This window comes from Pan troglodytes, chromosome 2 (genome assembly GCF_028858775.2).
Source record: "Pan troglodytes isolate AG18354 chromosome 2, NHGRI_mPanTro3-v2.0_pri, whole genome shotgun sequence".
Lineage (NCBI taxonomy): Eukaryota > Metazoa > Chordata > Mammalia > Primates > Hominidae > Pan > Pan troglodytes.
Window position 1 is genome coordinate 159,834,012 of NC_086015.1, and position 22,200 is coordinate 159,856,211.

At 42.7% G+C, this 22,200-nt stretch overlaps 1 protein-coding gene across 1 annotated transcript in view; it reads right to left on the reverse strand.

The window, feature by feature from the left end:
* Window positions 1-8,889: 8,889 nt before the first annotated feature.
* The window catches only part of LOC112208604 (uncharacterized), a 41,765-nt gene continuing 28,454 nt past the window's right edge, over window positions 8,890-22,200 (reverse strand). Inside the window, exons 5-6 of the mRNA XM_063806364.1 lie at window positions 15,318-15,461; window positions 8,890-10,213 (exon numbers count right to left, since the gene is read on the reverse strand). The gene's annotated coding sequence lies outside the window, so the exon portion shown is untranslated. The remainder of the gene's footprint in view (window positions 10,214-15,317; window positions 15,462-22,200) is intronic.

Below are 22,200 nucleotides of genomic sequence, written 5' to 3' on the forward strand. Positions count from 1 at the left end.
TGATTGAGCGATGTAACAGGCTCTTGAAGAATGGGTTACGCTTGCCTGTCACACCCTCGTCTTTGCGGGGCTGGAGTTCCAGGCTGGACCTGATGCACCAAACCTTGAATGAATAGCCACAGAAAGGTGGCCTGGCCCCAGTGGAGGCTTTGTTACACCAGGCCACCACCCTCATTCAGTTACAGATACATACCAAGGATGACCTCCCCTGACCAGGTATGGGGATGAACGGTAACCTGCCGTGATGAATGTTGCTTGCCCCAACACCCCTGAAGGCGAGGGAACAGAAAACCTGGCTGTGGCCATGGACCCTCCAAGCCCCCACTGTGGTGGTTGCCACTGTAGCTCCCTTGGGGGAAGGCCTACAGTATGACTTGCTTGTCATTCCTTGGGTGTTCAATGCATAGTCCCCACGGTTGACTGTTCATAGGGGAATGGCCAGGGAAGGAACCCTTCTCAGGGGACATATGTACTGTCTGTGTGGCATGTTATGAGCTCCCCCGTGACTTTTGCATGGAGACGGGACTCAAAGGAACCATGGGGAGCTGAGAAAGTATGGTACCATCTCCCAGGGCAAAAGCTCGTGGTGACCACGTTGTTATCCAGGGATGAAAGTTTAGCTTGTATTTTGCCTGAGGGACGTGATTTACCTCTGTTAGTACCTGTGCCTGCTCTATCATTTTGGCTGTAGGTTAACATGCTCCAACTGCATTGTGGACTGGGCCCACACCTACGCTGAAGTGACCAATGTTTCCAACTCTTCGATCTGTACCACCCTTCCAGCAGCAGCTGCGGACTGCTTTCCTTGGCACATACACCCCGTGTCTTCAGTGAACTGGACATGGTTGGAGACTTGGGGTCCCACGGCTGATGCCTCGAATGCAATGCAGCAAGCTTTGGACAAAGGCTGCCACAAGGCCCATGGTGCACCCACCCCCTGGCTGGCCCATAGTGTTTATAATGGGTGGGGCTGCCTAATGGGGGAACATGTAGTACCCCCAGCCCAGGTGCCATGATGCATAGAGCAACATTGGGGTAACACCACTGTGGGATGCCTACCCATCACAGCCTGTGTAAACATAACACATGTCACCATATCGAAGGTATGGTGGAACAAGTGGCCCCACCAAGGTTGGTCCCCGATAGATGTTGTGCCCCCGGGGAGTTTATGGATCTGTGGGGACACAGGGTGGCCTTACCTACCAGCACACTGGACTGGACATTGTACCTGGGGGTGGCCTTATGTACCTGCCACCCCCATGCCACCTGCCATGTGTTTTCCCCACATTGCCCAGATACCCACATAAATGGGAGGCACTACACTCTCAGTTTTTGTGAGTGCAACAAGCCCCCTGATGGTTGGCAATGACTATCCCTGGAGCAGATGTCATAACTGTAGAAGCACAAGTTACTGCTCTTGCAGAGCACAGCACTCGGGCTCTGAATTACATCCGAGTGGCCCTCCTGTTAACAGATGAGGTTGATCAGATCAGAAAGGTTTTGTGGAAAAATCGAATGGCCTTAGACATAGTAATAGCTTCCCAAGGAGGCACCTGTGCCTTTTTAGGAACACAATGTTGTACCTTTATCCCTGACAATCAGCAGAACATAACAGTAGCTCTGCGACAGGTCTCATGGGAGAGTAAGGTGGTCCAGAGCCTTACTGATGACCCCCTGCAGAAACAGTGGGCATCCCTAGGCTCTGGCCTACTCTGGGCCCTAATAGTCATAAGTAGCATAGCTGGGATCCTAGTAGTGAGCTGTTGCTCTCTGTATTGTTGTTATTGTTACGGATGCAGGGCTCTGCCCTACAGGCACATGTCCCTGCCCAGAGGGCACTCTCAGCCTAGGGGGTAGAGTGTAAGGGAAATGGCTAAGCTTTAGTCAGGAGTAGGCTGAAGTGCCCTTCCAGCGCAGCATGACTCATCTGGTTTGGAGTGCAGGTGCACAACCCCACACATTATGTAACCACACCATGTGAGGTGCATTAGGTATCACCCACGTGATCTTGTGCTTAGCTCGAAGCCACTGTTGTCTGTAAAATGTATAATTACCCTGCTAACGCTGTACATATAGCTTGCTCATGCCCAGAGAGAGAGAGTAAAGCCACGTCAAAACTGTCTACGATTCCTTGAGTGTTTTTGCAGCTACCCACCACTCGCCCACTGACTCCCCTTGGACCTCAGTTAGAACCTGACATTTTATAAATGAGGAAAACAGTTTAGAAGTTTAGTTACTTATGGCTGGTAAGTGGCAATGCCAGGATTTAAACTTAGTTCTGTTTGTCTCCTGAACCAAAGTCTTTAACCACTACACTGTACTGCTGAATATTTTATTTAGTAGATTCACTTTTGCAAATGATTCTAATCCCTCATTACTTTTTGAATTCTAAGTTTTACCCTCATCATGTGTTCTCTCTACCTCCTAAGGATATCTAGTACAGTTGTTTTCAAACTTGGTTAGGTATCAGAATCACCTACTTGAATATGCTTCATTCATTTTGTAGATATTTCTGATATATACCAAATTTTGAGAACCATTGAGTCTGTTAGAATAAGGTTCAGCTATAATGAACAGAAATAGTGCTATAAACTAGTTTCTTTTTCTCCCCCATTAAGAAGCCCAGAATAGTCATTCTAGAGCTGGTATCGAGCTTGGTGTGGGGAACAAGACTCCTACTTTCTTTGTTTTGTGTGGCTTCCATTCTTCTAAAGTCATCTCAGTGACCAATTGCCTGTTGGAGCTGCATCTACATCTGCATTCTAGCTAGCAAGAAGGTGGAAGGGTGGAAGAATACATACCTTCTCTTTAATGATTGTCAGGAATATGCACCACTTCCACTTAATCCCATGGGTCAGAATTGAAACATACAGCCATGCCCTCCTGCAAGGAAGGCTGGGAAAAGTGGTCTTTATTCTGTGTGGCTACGTAGGCAGCTAAAAATTAGACATTCTCTTATGATGGAGGAATTAGGAGGAATAAACCTTCAAGAATAATTAATCTCTGTCACACTCAGCAGGGAGGAAAATTTACCTAATCCTTATATCTACATTTGACCATGAGACCTAAGAGAAATTCTTTCTATAAGAGGTTTTTAGATCTCATAATGAAGGTGGCTAAGGCAGTGGCTCTCAAACTCTGCTGCACATTAGAATCAACTGGGATCTTACAAACTAATGATGCCTGACTTCCACACCCAATCATTCTGACTTAGTTGGTATGAAATAGAACCTAGACATTAGGGTATTTAAAAGCCCCCCATAATGATTCTGATTTGCAGGAAAAGTTTGGACTAAAGGAGGGGAAACACTCCTAAATCTTTTCCTTAACTCTATCACAGGATCTTCAACCTAAGATACAAGTAGTGTGGATAAGATCCACTGAGTGTTGTTTTGCTCCATTGATGGGCTCCTATTTTTTCCTGTGCCATTGATATCTCAGCAGTTGAACTAGTGAATGTTACTGGTAATAAAGTTACATGTGACCAGGGAAGATTCATTATCGGTATTGCAAAAGACAAAGACAACTCAGACGATATGTCCTACTCACAAAAGCCAGTGACATTTTCATGTACAAAGAACACATTTTAGTTGTAGCTATATTTATACACATGTTATTTGTATGTGGCATGAAAATAGCTATTTTGGTTTTCTGTGTGTGCACGCATGTAGCAGGACCCAGACACAGTAGTGAATCATCCTTAAGTACAGCATTTACATTTTAAACACAGGAACCTATTCAAATCAAATGTGGAAGGCCCTCTCTATTTGGCAGTATATTTGTCATCCGGAAGCTCAAAATAGCCTTTTAGAGATCTAAGCAGTTTGAGCTAGTGGCATCTCAACCTATTACTAGCTGTCAGATATTTTATCCATTCAAGCAGATAGGTGGGCAAAGGTTATGTTTTCTTTGAATTGCTAATGCAGAGGTCTGCCTTTTAAGTTGAGATGTGAAATGAGAAGAAGAGGAGTAAAAGAGGAAATTCTCAAAGACGAAAGCTAGATAGGTCATTTCATTCACCTCTTCACCTTCAGAAAGAATGACATTAAAACATTCTAAACAGATGAGAATCTATACTATTTTTATAGCTCTTCAATGACAGGATTGCACAACCACATTCCAACCATACCACATTTCATTGCAACAATTTGCAGCTAGGAAATTTCTTTTTACATCTAACCCAAGGATTCTGACCAGGTTGATCTCATTTCCTTCTCGCTGTTCTTCAGAGGGACAACACCATTCTTTTATAAAATTATCTTGGTACTTACATAATTAAATTAATCTTCAGGTTTCTCTTTTACAGTCCAAATACTAATAACATCCCTTCACACCTTCCTTTTAAATAGTTTTCAAATATAATCAGCTTTGCAGCAATCTTCTTTTAACCTAGGGGTTCCCAGACTTGTTTGCACATTAGAATCATCTGAGGAGCTTCAAAAACTACTGATGCCTGTGTCCCACCCCCAGAGATTCTGATTTAAGTGTCTGGAGTATGTACTAAAGTGGAGATTTTTTAAAAAGATTCTCAAGTGCTTCAAAAGTGCATCAAGTTCAGAAACCACTATCTGAACCTGCTGCAGCCTATTACCCACTTCTCCTTCTGTTTGCTAATAGAACCTTGATAATAGTCCCAGATAAGAAATCATGACTGGCCTAAAACTGTGGTTTCCAGTTCTGCTACCATTAGAATCACCTGGAGAGTTTTGACTATATGGAAGCCTGGACTCCACCAACAAATTAAATCAGAACATCTGGGGGTGGGACCAGGAAACGGTATCTTTAAAAATGCTCTCCAAATGTTTTTAATGCACCACCAGGGTTGAGAGCCATTGGTGGAGGTCAGTGACTCTCAAAGTGTTTTTTAAAGTCCGGAAGCATCCGCATCAACTGAGATATTTAAATAATACAAATTCTTAGGTCCAAACCCAGGCCTACTGAATCAGCATCTCTGGGGGGTGGAGCCCAGCAATCAGTGTTTTAACAAGCCCTCCAGGGGATTTCAATGCTTGCTAGAGTTTGAGAAGCACTAGTCTAAGTCCATTATGATAAGCCTGTTCCCTGATTTCCCAGCCTTCCTTCAACAACAGGTGGCTATGTGACCCAGTTCAAGCCAATGCCACCCAGCAGAGTTCTACTGAGAAAAGGTGGTTTCTGGGAAAATTTTTGCTTTCTTGGTACAAGGGAACACACATCATGCACTTCTGCTTCTTCTTTCCTTACAGTCTTGGGGGTAGGTAGTCCCTGAAGCCTCAGCTGCCATTTTGGGATCATAAGCAAAACACACTTGTGGAAAGTCCAAGAAAATCACAGCGATGCTGCCCAATACTAGCAGTAACCTACCCCCAGACTTCTAGTTATAAGAAAAACCCTACTTGTTTAAGCCATTGTTAGTAGAAATTTATGTTGCTTGCAGCTGAATAAAATCTTTATACAGAGTCAAATTTCCAAGTACCTTTTACATGGAGAAAACTCAGAGCTGAACCCAATACTTTTACATGGAGCTAGTAACACTAAATTTCAGGGAAGGTCATCTTCTAATTGTGATATTCTAAACACTTCATCAGTAGATCTTAAACCTGGCTGCCTATCAGGATTACCTGAGGAAGCTTATCTTAAATGATTCATGGACCTCACCCCAGATATACTGAATTTGAATCTCTCAAATTGGGACTGGGAGACTCTGTAACTTAGCAAGGCGATTAGTATGCCCTCAGCTGACCCCAGTCCACAGCATGGCTGAGACTAGGGTGAGGCAAGTAAAGAGCCCAGGGTGCAAAATTTAAGGAGGCACTCACTCTCAGGGTTGTGCAAGCATAGGGTCAACAGTTGCATGTCCAGAGAGTAGATGCCTTCTTAAATTTTGTGTCCTAGGCACCTCATTTGGCCTCTTCCTAGCCTCTACCCTGATTCAGATAAGGTAGATGTATCAGGTGGTGCCAGTCATTTGTCATGACATGGTGGCAACCCCAGCCAAATATTCCTTTACAAAAATTCACTGATTGTTCCAACTGAATTATTTTTTTAGTGGTGGTTCCTGCATCATAAAGACATAGCCTATACTCTATAAATAATGATAATGTATAGTTTATTTTCAATTTGGGTTATGCATCTAGGTGTCAAATGACAACAATTTCCTTCTGAGTTGAAAAATAACTACAGCACTGATTGTCTCAGTCCCTGTTCACCCACATAAAAACAGGAATGTGATCCTGAGAGAGAAGAATTTAATTAGGTGAGTCAATAGGTGTCAGATATCAGCATGTTGGTGGCAGAATCCAGGGCTGCAGTCCTCATGTAGCTACTAAATAATCAAGTATTGGTTACTTGAATTAAAAGTGGAAACTAGTAGGTGTTGGTAAAAATGTGTTGAGCTTGGCTACTCCTGTTTTCCAAAAGCATTTTAGGACACATATATGCTGCAGTATCCCAGAAATAGAAGTGTGGGTAACTTAACCCAAAGTTGTGGTTCCTGTGTCCAGCCTGTGTTGGATGGTGTGTCAGCACAATGAATGCTGAAGAATCTCTGTGGACTGTCATTCTAGAGCCTCCTAAGAATGCCTCACTAGGGTTGGCAGAGAGGTAGGGGTGCTGGCCAGGCAGACGAAGGGAAGTCCACACACGGCTTTGGTTGAAGCAGTGCCAAAGGCCAGGATAAAAGCTGTAGACCTGTTTAACTCCAGATTTTAGGGCTCTCGCTTTTGATTTTATAGATGTAGTACTGATGGGAATAGCTGGTGGTATGTAGCGGGAGGACAGCCTGAACAAAGTGAAATATACGAGGTTCCTCTCATCATCCCTCCCTACTTCTGCAGAGGTGGCATTAGAGCACCTTTCATCTTAATGTGACTGGTGAATACCCCAGCATCAGGCAGATATTTCACATGTGCTTGCCAAAAATAATAACCACTCTTTTCTGCCCAATGGATGCTAGACACTCTGATTCCTCAATCTGTGATTGTCCCTCAGGTCTATGGCAGCAGGAATAGATGTCCTGCATCTTACCATGGAGAGGGAATTAGTTACAGTTCTACTGGTGAATCAGGAATTGAGTAACTCTCCTGGAGGCAGCTTCTCTACCTCCTTTCCTGACAGTCGTTAAAGCAGGCAAGGCGGCACTCAGCAGCAACTGACAAGCTGGAACTGAATTAAATCAACACCTGAATGGTCAGAGGGTTTAGAAGGAGCCAAAAATGTGTTTTCCAGCCAGGATGATTGAGAACCCACACCTGGTGCCAGAGTACAACACACAGGTGCCTGCCAGGGCACCCAGGCAGATATGCTATGCTCCTGGTATAGGGTGGGTGGAGGGGGCTCTGCCTGCAATGTCACACTCCTTTAAACACAGGTTGGGTGTTGCTACAAGATGCATCCTGAGGTATGAAGAGAAGAAATGACACAATGCCTGGGGCTTGTTTTAACATACTTCAATTTAAGAACTTCAGCAAAGAAAAATAATAAAGGGGGCCAGATAAAGCAAATGTAGCAAAATTGTGATCATTATTGAATCTGGATGTTGGATAAATAAGGATTTTCTATTAGGGTAAACAGGATTATTCTTGCCCCAATAAGACAAAAAGGAATAGAATAATTTTATGGCAAATAGGATTATTCTAATTGTTCTCACTTTGTGTACCTGAACACTTTCATAATTAAAAGTCTGTTTAAAAATTCCAATCAATCATTATAAAGCTTGTAAACCTCACATTAAGTTGATGTATGCCTTTGAATACTACTCATTTCTTTCAGGTGACAGCAAGCAATAGGGAGCCAGAACTGCATGGAATTTGGTTTGAAATGTCCTCCTCACCCAGCCCCATCCACCACCACCTACTCGGGCTCAGAACCCTTATTTTTTAGTGAAAAGATGGCAGGACTGAGGCTTATGAAATCTGAACATGAGTTCTTGTTCGTTCATTAACAGTGAGACCTGCAACAACTCACTTGCCTGCTTGGAAGCCTCCTTTCTTCCTCTGTAAAATGGGGATGATCCTTTAATACCAGCTTTGCAGGTTACTGGAGAATCACATGAAATAATGTACACTGTGAAGTGTGAAGGCAGTGTTGGTTGTTATTAACACCAGCAGCCTGACCTTGAACCAGGCAACCAAATGCTCTGTCTCAGAGCCCTCATCTATGAGATGAGTGAGGGGATTACATCATGGTACACAGGCTCTGTGAGAACCACTTAGGAGGCATGTTAAAATTCAGATTCCGGGCCTGCCATGGTTTAGATATTTGACCCTCCAAACATCTTGTTGAAATTCAACCCCTAATATTAGAGGTAGGGCCTAACGAGAGGTGTCTGGGTCATGGGGGCCGATCCTTCATGAATGGCTTGGTGCCAGTTGTTGAGGTAATGAGTGAATTCTTGCTCTATCAGTTACCATGACACTTGATTGCTTCCTCTCTGGCTATGTGACCTCTGTATACACCAGGTCCTCTTCCCCTTCTACCAAGAGCTTGTCCCATGGTGAGCTGAAGCCCTCACCAGAAGCAGATGCTGGTACCATGCTTCTTGTACAGCCTGCAGAACTGTGAGCCAAATAAACTTCTCTTCTTTATAAATTGCCCAGCCTCAAGTATTCATTTACAGCAACACAAATGGACTAAAACAGGGGCCCACCACAATCTACTAATCAGGATTTCCAGATGTGGGGCATAGAGAAGTTACACGGCTGATTCTGCTTTGCAGCCTAGTTGGGGGCAGCTGAATTCAGTAACTGTTGAGGTCCTTTCACGCTCTAACAGCCGAAATGGCTGTTTGGGAATTTCGAGTCGATTGAGCCAAGTTATTTTGATGGTTAGGTGCAGATCACAGATTTGGGGTAATTTCATGGTGATAAACAGTGAAAGAGAATCAGAATAAACAAAGGAGAGGAAGCTGGGCACTGGCATGGTGGACTGAGGCCTTCATAGCTAGGAGTAGACACACACATTAATAGAGTGGAGGGGGCCAGCTGTTCCGCCCATGCAGCTGTCATATAAAAATGACTGGTGACAGGGGCTTCCCAAGCCACCTGAAAGAGCTTATAGGAGGAGAGTGAATTGTCTCAAGTCACCTATAACTCATACAGTCTGTGGGACTCTTAGGGTGGCTTGTCCAGGCAGCAGGCCACATGTGGGAGGGTGGCCTTGAAGTCCTGGCTTCAGGCCTGCAGCTCCTTCACTGCCAGGCCCACATGATTGGCTGCCTACCACGCCTGCACTCATCCTACTGGCTGCTCCTCTGCTTATCCTCACAGTACATTCCAACATTTGTGAACGCTTGCTCACAAGTCTCTCTTCCCACATTCTAACTTCTTTCAGAATTCTTGTTTGTCTCGTCTGAAAAGCAATCCAGTTCAGTATTTGTTGACTGCCTGTTATATTCAATGCCTTGTGCTAAGGACCTCAGTTGATACAAAGAGGAGAAAGGAGTTGTGCCCTTGAAGCATCAGTCAAATGTGGGGAGAGAGGAGAGAATCAGACAAAGCACACAGATAACCCAAACCCCAAAAAACTAGCAAGTACCCTGAGAATAGCATAAGTCGTGAAAGGATTTCAAGGAGGACGATCACATTCAAAACACTTCATGGCAAAAGTGGTATTAGAAAGGGGTTTTGAATGGTAAGTAGATTTTTACCAGGCAGGGAAGGATTGGGGTACAGCAGGAGCAAAGACACAGAGGTGGCAAAAGAGGATATGTGTTTGGAGAAAAGCAAGCAGTGACATCTTGATGAGGTCTTGGAAAAAAGAGGAGGCCAAAGGATCCAAAGGTAGGCTGGGACCAAACAGAAGCAGCACTTACTTCAACTTGGTAAATAAGAAAGGTTCCTAAAGGTTTTTGAGAAGAGACCTGACACGATCCAAGCAGTACTTTGAGAACTTTGACTTAGTGCCAGTGTGCAGACTAGAGAGCCAGATGGACTAAGTGACCTAGAGGGGATGGGACAAGAGAGTAATGGGCCACAGGGGTTCCCCAACACCTCAGCTGCCAGAGTCCAAGAAACCATGGAGTCAGGGCTAAGAAGGAGGGTGTCATGAGGTGTTATTCTTAAAACTCGTAGGATAAGATAAGAAGCCCTCCACTCTAGACCTATACCTGAGATCGGGAGAGGTCAGCGTTTTCCTGCTGTAAACCAAAGGCATACAATCACCATTCCTGAGAGAGTTTTTTTTGAACATTGGCCAATTTACCTTCCACTAATATTAACAGCCATTCCATGGGGATCTGCAAAACAAAAACAAACAAAAGTGATTGAAATGAAGGCTAGGGCACCTTGCTTTCTTTGCATCTCAGAACTTCTAAACAGTCCCTGAGCGTAGATTTTACTCTTTCATGGAAGTTTCTCTCCTCCCCCTCTTTATAGGATCTGCAAGATCGCACTTTCTGATGGCTTCATCCCCTAGCATCATCTGGCTACTTCTCCTGCTCCAAACCACCACTCCTCCTGCTCCAAACTGCCATCTCTCATCTAAACTACTTCCAGAGCCTTTTAGCTGCCTGCTTGTACTCATGCCCTCTCCCTCTTCCCCCTCCAAGTCACAGACAGTCAGAAACAAACATCCAGTTCTGTTAAAGCATAAATAACACCATATCACTGCCTGGTGTCAGCCCTCCAATACGCCTCTCATACTTAGGTTAACATCTGAAGTCCTTAGTGTGACCCACGTGGTCTTCAATGATCTGGCCCCTGTGTCCCCCTTTACCCTTACTCTCCAGCCACTCTGGCCTTTCTGCTGTTTTCACACCCACTGAGCATGTGCCAGACTCAAGCCTTGCCCTTGCTTTCCCTTCTGCCTGGAATGCTCTCCCCCAGATATTTGCATGGCCAGCAACCTCACTTCCTTTAGAGTTCTTTTTAAATGTCACCTCCTCAGAGAGGCCTTTCTGAATCCTCCAGTCCCTCTCTACCCACTTGCCCTGCTTCATTTTTCTTCATAGAGTTAACCACAATAGACACTTGTATAATGTCTGTGTGCTCCGGTAGAATGTAAGATCCCTGAGGCTAGATCTCCATTCTGCCCACCTCAGTTTGTTCGGGGCCTGGATAAGGGCTAAGTTCTCAATAAACAGTTGTCAAATGAATAAATTGTAGCTCTTCTCTCTAGCAAACACCTTCCTCTGGCTCTGCCTTTGTTTCTCAGTCCTCATTCTCTTTAGTCTTTGCAGAGTTTGATCTAACTTAGCACCATGTCTTTCCCCTTGATCAGCATGGAGCTGAATTCATCTATTATGGCTCTGATACTTTCATGGGCTCCCTAAATATAAATACGCCTGAGGATTCAGTCCTTACTCTTCAGCTCTTTTCCCTACTTCCCTCCCTCTGCCTTTCCTCCATCTTCGTCTCTTCCCTCTATGCAGATGATATCCTAATATTTACTTTCAGCCTAGACTCCTCTAGAAACTCTCCTTCCAAATGCCTCCTGGGCATTCTAAAGGGACCTTATGTCTCATATACTTAACAACTTCATTCTCTTCTTCACTTTTCTATGTCTGTTAATGGCACCACTATTTTCTTGACCCCTGAGTTAAAAGCCTTAGTGTTGTTTTTTCCTTCCTTCTTCAGATCCCCTTTCAATTAGTCACAAAGTTCCTATTGAATCTTTCTTTCAAATGGCTCTTACATCACTCCCACTGTTTCCATTGCCACAGCCATGTTCCTGGTCCAGCCTTTACTACATGGCCAGAACCAGCTTGACCTCTTTGTTGGTAACTTTCCTGCTTATAGGACCCTATTCGAGGCCCCCTTCTCCTATATCTCTACTTCAAGGAACTCCTCCAGGCTCTGAGCCAACTAACCTAACCTCACTGATGACCATGCATTTCCAGTCCAAGTTAGGTTCCCTGTTCACCCCTGCACTGCCCAAACCTGCCAACCCTGATCTTAATGTGTAGAAGCCACACGGAACAAGCCCACCAATTCCACAGCCTGTGCCCAGCTCCTAGCTCCCATTTCCCCAGGTGTTTTACTCTGTTTGTGCAGCTAACAAAATACCTGAGACCAGGTAATTTATAAAGAATAGAAATTTATTCTATTTATGCTATTCCAAGGAGGCTTGGAAGTCCAAGATTAAGGCACTAGTAGGTTAGGTGTCTGGTGAGGGCCAGGTCTCTGCTTCCAAGATGGTGCCTTGAACTCTGCTTCTTCCTAAGGGAATGAACACTCTGTCCTCGCATAGTGGAAGACATAAGTGCAAAAGGGTCTACAGTGCTTCCTCCAACCTCTTTTATAAGGTTGCTAATCTATTCACAAGGGTTGTGTCCTCATGACTTAATCACTTCCTAAAGGCCCCACCTCTTAATACTATCATATTGGTGATTAAGTTTTATAAGAATTTGGGGGAGATACATCCAGACCATAGCACCAGGCAATGAGGTTTGAACCCCTTGCCTTTACTTTCCTATCCTCATTCCCAGCCTCAGATAAAAATCAGAATATTTTTTCAGAATCATTTTGAAAGAGCTGTTTTAAGCCTTGGCTTCTCTCCCCAAAAATTATTAATGGGGCCGGGTGTGGTGGCTCATGCCTGTAATCCCAGAACTTTGGGAGGCTGAGGCAGGTAGATCTCTTGAGGTCAGGAGTTTGAGACCAGCCTGGCCAACATGTTGAAACCCCGTCTCTACTAAAAACACAAAAATTAGCCAGGCATGATGGTGGGCGCCTGTAATCCCAGCTACTCGGGAGGTTGAGGCAGGAGGATCATTTGAACCCGGGAGGCAGTGGTTGCAGTGAGCTGAGATCACACTACTGTACTCCAGCCTGGGCAACAAAGTGAGACTCTGTCTCAAAAAAAAAAAAAAAAAAAGTATTAATGACTCTCTATTTCCTATAGAATGAAGACCAAATTCCTTAGCTTGGAACTCGAGTTTGACTACAATCTACCTTTTAAGCCATAGAATTCATAGAACAGGCGTAAGACTCAAATGCCAAGTCCTACCCCAGGTAGACTTCAGAGGGGCTGGGAAGATAATAGAAGTGAAAAATATGGGTCCTATATTAACAGTAAGGAGTAGTATGGACTGTGGCAAATGGGAGAACATGTGGCCTATTTAAAAGCGAGAGCTGGGTGTTGCTATGAAGAAATTTGGGCTGAAGGTTGCCAGATGTTCTATTTATTCAACAGAGGTTATAAATCTGAATTTTTAGGCAAAATTTCCTGAGTTTTTAAATGTTGGCTCAAAACAAAAAGTAAAGTGCAGTGCAAATAAATCATATCTGCAGGCTGGATTCAGCCTCAAAGACGCCTGTCTGGAATTCTGCCCTCTATAGCAACCAAATTGGTTTATTCACTGTCTATCAAACACTCCTTACAAGTTTTTTTTCACTGTTCCTGATCAACCTGGCAGGCATTCTCTGTTGGTCTTCACTTGGAAGTCCTGGCTCCTTCTAGTCCCTTTACTTCCTCCATGAAGCTTCCTCGGGCAACTCTCACCCTGAGTAATCTTTTACCTCTGCTGTCATAGTACTCATAGCCCCCGGCCAACACAGAGAGTGAAATAACTAAACCAAGTGTCAGAGGAACTGGGTCACACTGCTCCCTGCTAACCAGTTAGGTGAACTTGGCAGGACCAGCATCTTTCAGAGAATCAATTTTCTCATCTACAAGTTGGAGCCAATAATTTTTGTCCTACCCCAGGTAGACTTCAGATGAAATAACAAAATTATAAACTGTAGAACATAATATAAATTAATAATCATAAACCTAAGTAGTGCCTTTTATATGGCCTGAGAAGCATGTTCCACTTCCCTGATCCATTCAAATTTCTACTCTCCTAGATAACTATTTCATACCCTTCTTTCTCTCTTCGAAACTTCATCCCTAGGCTAGGCTGATAACCTTGTTTCCTATTTCACTGAGAAAATGAAAACAATCAGAAGAGAATTTCTACAAGTTCCCACCAACACATCTACCACCCACCAGCATATGCATCCAAACTCTGCTCTCTTTCATTACTGTGGATGAATCTAGCAAAGATCTAAGTGTGCACTTGATCCTATTGCTTCTCACCTACTGAAGGGCACTTCTTCAACAATTCTCCTTTGTTCGGCATCATCAGTTTTTTTCCTTTCTACTAGATCTTTCTCATCAGCTTAGATCTTTCTCATTGGCCTATAAAACTTAGAGTAAACAAAAAAAACCTCTGTCTTGATTCTACTGCTTCCTTTATGTATCTCCTTGATTTTATACCGAAACTCAAGAGTTGTCTGTGATTGCTGCCTCCAATTCCTCTCTTCCCATTTCCTCTTCCCCACTCCCCCTGTCTTTCTCCTTCTGTGTAAAGCCTACCCTAATCAGGCTTTTGCTCCCATCCCTCCACCCATATTGCTTTTGTCAAAATCTCCAGGCCCCTTTACACTGCTAAATCCAGTGGCAGCTCTTAGTCTTCATCTTATTTGGCTCTTGAGCAGCATTAACAGAGTTGATCATTAGGCTTCCAGAATACCACACTTACCCACTTTGTCTCCTACCATGCTTCTGACTGCCTCTGTTGTCTTTGCTGATGCTTTCTCATCTCTACAACAACTAAATGTTGAAGTGTCCCAGGTCTCAGTCCTTCAACATCTTATCATTTCTTTTGCATTAACTCTCTTGGTGATCTCATCTAATCTCGTGGCTTTTAATGCCATCTCAATACTGCCAATGCTGATGATTCCCAAATTTATAGAAGTCTAACCCTTCACTACACCCCTAACCTAGAAATCATACTGCCTATTCACTTGATGCTAATAATGATCTCAAACTTAGCACGGCCAAACCTGAGCTCTAGCTTCCCTTCATACCCCAAATCTCTCCTCCCAAAGTATTTTCTTCTCTGGCAGAGCCCATTCCTTCATCTATTAAATATTTATTGAGAACCTATTCTGTGCTAGAGCCTGGTACAGATGCTTACAGGCTTACTGACGGTCCGGGGGTAGAAACAGCAAAATTCATGTAGGGTTGGCATCACTCATGACGCCTCAGTTTTTCATGCTCTCAGCTTTACTTTCATAACATATCCAGGGTTTGGCCACTTATCATCACTTCTACTGCTGTGATTCTGGTCCAAGCTGCCTTATCTCTCACCTGGCTTACAGCATTACACTCCTAATTGCTCTCCCTATTTTTTTACTCTTGCTCTTCTATGGTCCATTCTCATGCCAGCAGCCAGAGTGATCCTCAAAATGCAAGTCAGAGCATTGTCACTTTGCTGCTCAAAATCCCCTGATGGCTACTTATCTCACCCCACACAAAGTCAAAGTCACTGCAATGGCCAACAAAGTCTTTCCCACATCTTGTAATTTCTGATTGCCCCTCTGATCTCATTCCCTACAGCCCTCTCTCTTACTTACTGTGCTCCAATCATTCTGTCCTGTTTTTTGTTTGTTGCTTTGATTCTTTCTCTTTCTTTTCTTTTCTTTCTTTCTTTGTTTCTTTCTTTCTCTTTCTTTCTTTTTTCTGTCTTTCTGTCTTTTTTTCTTTTCTTTCTTTCCTTTCTTTCTTTGGAAAGGTGAAAGAATAAATGTAAGAACTGGATAAATGAAAGAATGTCTACATGCCACTAAAAATAAAAACACTGTGAAGGGCTTTCCCTCCCTCCCTCCCTCCCTTCCTTCTTTTCTTCCTTCCTTCTTTCCTTTTTTCCCTCCTTCCTTTTTTTCTTTTTCTTTCTTCTTCCTGGAACCTTTTTGGCATGACCCTGTCTCAGACCTTTGGACTTGCTATTCCTTCTTCCCACAAGGCTCTTCCCCCAGATATCACCATGGCTCACTCCCTCAACTCCATCACATCTTTACTTAAGTGGTACCTTCTTAGCAAGGCTTTCCCAGGTCCCCCTATTAAAACACTAATTTCCCTTTCTCCCTCATGCACAGTTCCTTACATTCCATATTTTCTTTTTATCTGTTGTTAGATGGTATCAAATCTATTGCATTTGTCAACATCTAACATGCTATATATTCAGTTAACTTGGTTTTATCTGTCTCCCACCCTAGAATGTAAGCTGTACGTAAGCAGGAATTTGTCTGTTCATTTGTTTGTTTGTTTGTTTGTTTGTTTTCATTGATCCGTAGCACTGAAACAGCACCTAGCATATAGTAGGCATTCAATAAATGTTTTGGGGAATGAATAAATGAATTTGGCAAATTGATCTTGTCATCTCTTTGTATTTTTTGTTGTATTTCATGAACATTTTATTAGCCTTTCCTGTGAATATTTTAACACCTTTTACCAAATTATAAAATCATGAATTTACATATTTTTGTTCCATAACCCAAATAGTACTTCCTACTGCACACAGAAGGTTCCTTTAAAATGAGAACAGTTTCAATAGTTCTATTCTTCCCTAGACTTCAACTCATGCACTATTTCTTTCTTTTTTTGTTTGTTTGTTTGTTTGTTTGAGATGGAGTCTCACTCTGTTGCCCAGGCTGGAGTAGAGTGGCATGATCTCGGGTCACTGCAACCTCCGCCTCCTGAGTTTAAGCGATTCTCCTGCCTCAGCCTCCCCAGTAGCTGGGACTACAGGCAACTGCCATCACACCCAGCTAATTTTTGTATTTTTGTACAAGTGAGGGTTTCACCATGTTAGCCAGGCTGGTCTCCAACTCCTGACCTCAGGTGATCCGCCCACCTTGGCCTCCCAAAGTGCTGGGATTACAGATGTGAGCCACCATACCTGGCCCCTCATGCACTATTTCTAAGGTCCAGTGGCTTGTCTTCTATTTTGCACTCAGCCATGGGTAGCCCCAGGTCTACTCAGTACTGGGAACAGGCAAGGGGATTTCCCATTTGGGTGGAATGGGCAGATCTGTTCACCAAGACAAAGTTGCAGTCAGAGACAATCCAGGCAAACAAAAAATTGTAGAAATGCAGCCTTGTTAATTTACATTTGCAAATTATGGCTAACAAATTCTCACACTCCTGCTTGTCTTCATGATGGCCTTGTGGAAAATAAAAAAACTAAACTTTCTAGATTGGATTATTGCTATGATGGATGTTAAAGGCCTCCCTCAGAAGGATTTTAGCCATTCTGGCTAATGACCATCCTCCACTTGCTTGATCCAGGGACAGCAGTGCCCACCTCACCCACCTGCCTTGAGGATATCTCTCTGAGGCATTAGAGAACAGGGAAGTGCATGGAATTAGCTCAGTACTGATTCTATTACATTACATTTCTATTATATTTAGACTCTTACTCATGGGTCCTGACAACCAATTGCTTTGTAATATATATTCTGTCTTCAGTATTACATTATAAGCTTCCTGGGGTTTTAATTAATTTATTTTTAACTTATCTCTTGTTATAGTCATCCTTTTCTACTCCCCTCAACCCCTACCTCCTGGGGTTTTGTGTAATATCTTGCACATAGTAGATACTCTCTGTTGGATAAATGAAAGAATGTCTAGATGGTACTAAAAATAAAACAACTGTGAAGGGCTTTCTCAACCTGGGTAGGCCAGTATTCCCTCTGAACTATCTTTAGGATTAACTTGCTTGATTTTGCTTAGGCAGAACTCACCTTCTACTTCCAAAGTGTGATGGAACCAGGAGCAGTTGCTCATATCTGTAATCCAAGCACTTTGAGAGGCCAAGGTGAGAGGCTCACCTGAGGTCAGGAATTCAAGAAGAGCCTGGCCAACATGGCAAAACCCCATCTCTACTAAACATATAAAAAAATTAGCCCAGCATGGTGGAGTGTGCCTGTAGTCATCCCAGCTACTCGGGAGGCTGAGGCACGAGAATCACTTGAACCCAAGTGGTGGAGGTTGCAGTGAGCTGAGATGGTGCCACTGCACTCCAGCCTGGGAGACAAAGCGAGACTACATCTTAAAAAAAAAATAAATAAATACATAAATAAATAACAAAGTGTGATGGGATGCTGGTCCGTGGGGGGTTGTAAGAATTCTGTGGCAAGGTAAGTGCAGAAACAGAAAGTAAGCATTTAATAACTTATATAGCAACATGACATTGTCCTTAAACCCAAGCACATGATAATGTTTATAATAATTCATTTTTATTATATTTTACAGCAGCAATTGGTCATGATAAATTAAAAACAATTTTTAAAAAACCCTAGTTGTTTCCTATGGGTAGCAAGAAACACTGTTTTAATGAGTTTGCTTTCAGTACTTTATCAAGGTGCTCTATAATATGTGAACACTGGGTTTCCCAAATTTTTGAACATGCTTTTGCCACGTTGCACAACATCATAACTATTTCTTTCTTTAAATAGAACTTTTATGTCTGACTTCAGTTTATTTTTTAAAATACATGATCACAACATAAAGGGAAGACCAATATCAATGGCCATGAACAGAAGTTAATTACAAAAATAAATGCAACAAAAACAAAGCAAACAAATTAAATTCTAGCCAGAAACCTGCCAAAAAGCTCTGAACATATGGCCTGTTAAAACAGTAATAATAGTAACAAGCAAGTGTTGGAAAGGTGTTCAAATCCATCAGCTCCAAACTGAAACAACCTCCTTGTTGTAATCAGAAGGAAAGAGAATTAGAGGGTCTCACTGTGTAATTCAAGGGCACTTCCTGCCCTGTCATTGTACATCCCAGAGCACTAGCCGCAGTGACCCAGTTTATGAAAGCACTGACAGTGTTTCAAAGCCTGGCATAGGATGCATGAGACATGTTTGTTTTAGTAAATAGGTGGCATTCCCAGAGGCTACAAGACATTATTCTTTAAAGAGTCTGTGTTTCAGATGTTTGTTTATCAGGGTTTTTCTTGTTTTTTGCAACATAGAGCACACTTTCTCCAGAAACAATGATATAAATAGGACCACAGAAGCAAGAATGCAGATGGATTACTTCACATTTGCAATGAAAAAGAGTAGCAAAGAAGGCTGTTGCAAATGTGTGGTGAGGCATTTCAAACTCACAGGCTTCCTCTGCCCTAGTGGCTGCTGGTTCTAAGCTTCTGGCAGGCAGTCCTTTCGGGAGAATGGACAGAAGGGCCAGGGACAGTCTTTGGCAGACCACAGGGCTTCCGAAGTCCCTAGAAGGGAAAGTGTCAGCCCTCCAACCACTCCCTGGACTTAGCAGTTGTCACAGGAATGGCTCTTATTTGAAGCTGGGAGGCTTAGTGGTTATGGCCAGAGCAAGGAAGGTGAGCGCATACCGTGAGGAGCATCCCTCCTGCCAACCTAGAGCTTCAGGGAGCCATGGTACAATCCTACTGTCTTTCCTGACGAGAGCTAGCACAGCGAGCCTGAGTGTGGGGAGGGAGCACATCTGGAAATATCTCCAATTTAGTCAGGGCAGGGGTCCCTCTCACCTCCCTGCACCTTCTTCCCAGTACTGCCTCTGCCTGGAAGCCGGCTGGAGGCATCTCCTTTACCTAGTGTTTCACTCTTTCTCCAGAAGCTCAGCAAGTAGAGCTGACAGTACCCCAGGGGACTCCTACAATTTCCTCAGTCTCCAGGGAGATGCCTCCTGAATGAAACGATCTAAGAAAAGAAACACACACAAATACACACTCCTTCCTGTTCTCTCTCAAGCACCAGAATATTTTCTGCACTGGGCTCCCACACTCAACAGCCTCATTATTCTCTCTGAGATTTTCCTCTCCTTCCTCATTCCCCTGCCTCTGCTACCACTCCCACCTTCCACGCAAACACATGCGTGCCTGCACTTACACACACACTCATGCGGTTTCCGCACAGCTATCTCTGAGGGTAGGGGCAGCCACTAAACAGAGGAGGAACTAGATCATCTATCTTGAAAATTTGCCTCAAGCTCAGTAGGTGAAAACTAAGAAAGCTGTTCTCGGAGGTACTGGAGGGCACATAACTCTTTTCCCATTCCCCTGTTGAGTGTGGGAGCCCAGAGCAGAAAATAGTTTCCTCCCCTCAACCCATCCCCCTCCATCAGTGAGCCTATAACTCATTTCAAGCCTGCTGTTGAAACCTAACTTTCCTCAGCCAGAACAGCCACAAGAAGTTATGGCTTATCTTCCTCCACCTCCCTTGCTCTGCTCTGCCATCCCCCCAGTTTAGAAGACTATGTCTGGCTTTTCTATTTTTGCTGATGAGATAGATACAGTGCTAAGGGTAAGACAGTGTGTTCAAAATAGTGAGGATACATAGGATGAATTTGTTTTAAACAATATTTTAGTTATATTTCCAAATAATATGCTGAATATTTTTTTCTTCAACCTCCAGACCCCCTTTCAGGTGAAGCATCTCTAAAAATAATGCAATGGGTCCAATTGTTGATCTGAAAAAAGTACAATAAAAACACTACAAGAGCATCCAGAAGTCTGGAAACACAGGTGAAATTGTGCACTTCTTGTTTCAGATTTACAACTAAATCCACTGCCTTAAATGTAGAGATTCATCACCTGAAACATGGTTGAAAACAAAAATATACTGAGTATTTTTTAAATGTGAATACCATAATTTTAAAATGCCAGTTTCTCCTATGCTTTGTCCTGTAATTTAAAAAATTTAACAAGGGGACACTATGATTGGTGTACATTCCTGCCTACAATCTTCCAAGTTAATTGGATTAATGTAAGAGCTACTTATCTACACATAAACCATCCTATGAAAAAGACTGACCAATTCAAATTAGGAGTGAGCTTCTAATATTTTTCAGAAAATACCAAAACTGAGCATGATTTGGAGCTTTGCATTATAGTGAAATCCTGAAGCCTCCAATAAGAGTAGGAAAGGGTCACAGTATCCTATTTCTCTTTTACTCTGAAAATAAAATTCTAATTACATAAATATTCTGTCTGTATTACACAATAAATCTAAATAACTGAGAGAAAACTTTTGCCTACAATCTTGTCACCTCAGCAAATCCAACTTTTTGTTTGGCCCTGATCTTTTCTAGCCATTGTGGATAATCACAGTGGGTGCCTTCTGCCATTTTCAATTAATACAATTTCAGAAGCATGTTCCATGTTGCTGTGTAGTCCTTGTAATCTACATTTTAATAGCTACATCATCTTTTACATTATTTTCCTGTTGTCCAACATACATTTCATAATCTTTTCTATAAGAAATAATGCAGCGCATCTTTGTTTATTTGGCTTTTTTTCCCTTACGAATTACTTGTTCAGAATCTATTCTAAGAGGTAGGATCAAAGGTCAAAACCCTGGATATGAGGAGGTTTTTATTTCTTCTAGTGACTAAGGAACTCTGAAGGTTCCACCCACAGCCTCCCACTTTTACATTTGAGATAGACATTTCTCCATCAGAAATGTATCCAGCCACTGCAGCAGCCCCACTGGAATGCTGGGACAAGCTCACGGTTCATTTTCGGGAAAGTAGAGGCTTAAACAGTATGATTTAACCCATACAAGCTTGTTATATGTTACACATAGTTCCTACAAGGAGTATCAACAACACTTTAAGATTATAACAATTTCACTGAAAAAACAACTCATAATCAAGTGGTGACATTGAAAGAGTTGTGTGCCCCTTTAATAAACACAAAATAGTCCTCATTTTTGTTTTAATTTGCATTTCTTTTACCACTAGTGAGGATGAAATCCTTTCCATGTATTTGTTTACTGGTTAGTTCCTCTTGGAAGAGGCATCTCTTTCCTCAGCTCATTTTGTATGAGCATTTTATAGAACACAGATTTTAAGCTTTTTCGTTAACGCTAGTGATATTTTGCAGTTTCTTTTCCCACTTTAATGTAATTTTAAAGTTATATTAATGAGCTATATTCACCTTCCGTTCTCACAGAATTGCTTCAGAAAACTTTGGATACTGGTTTTTATTCAAAGGGCAGATACAAATCACTAATATGCATGTTTCCAAAGACAACAATAGAAAAGTATCAAGTGTTTGCATTTTTATAACATGCCAGGTATAAAGAATAGAAATGTTTTTTGTCAATGCTAAATTTATATGGTTAACTCACTTTTTTGCACAGTATAAAAAGAACAATCAATTAAAATAGACTAGGACTCTGGGGAACCTCGAGGTAGGTCATGGGGTTAGAGCCTTTGGAATGTGTAGAGACAGGAGCTGGGCTTTCTTGGGATGGCATAAGATAAAGGCATGTGATGCAGGATGGATATACGCAGGTGGACTGGCAAGCAATGAGGTAAAAGAACGTTTTCCTTTCTCTCATCTTTCCCATTTACTTCTCCTTACCCCTTTCTTATCACTGCATCTGATTTCCTTAAGAAGTAGTTTGCAATTATTTTTAATATCTTGCTTCCTTTCCTTTCTTTCTGCTCATTCCTTCCCAGCTCCTTTCT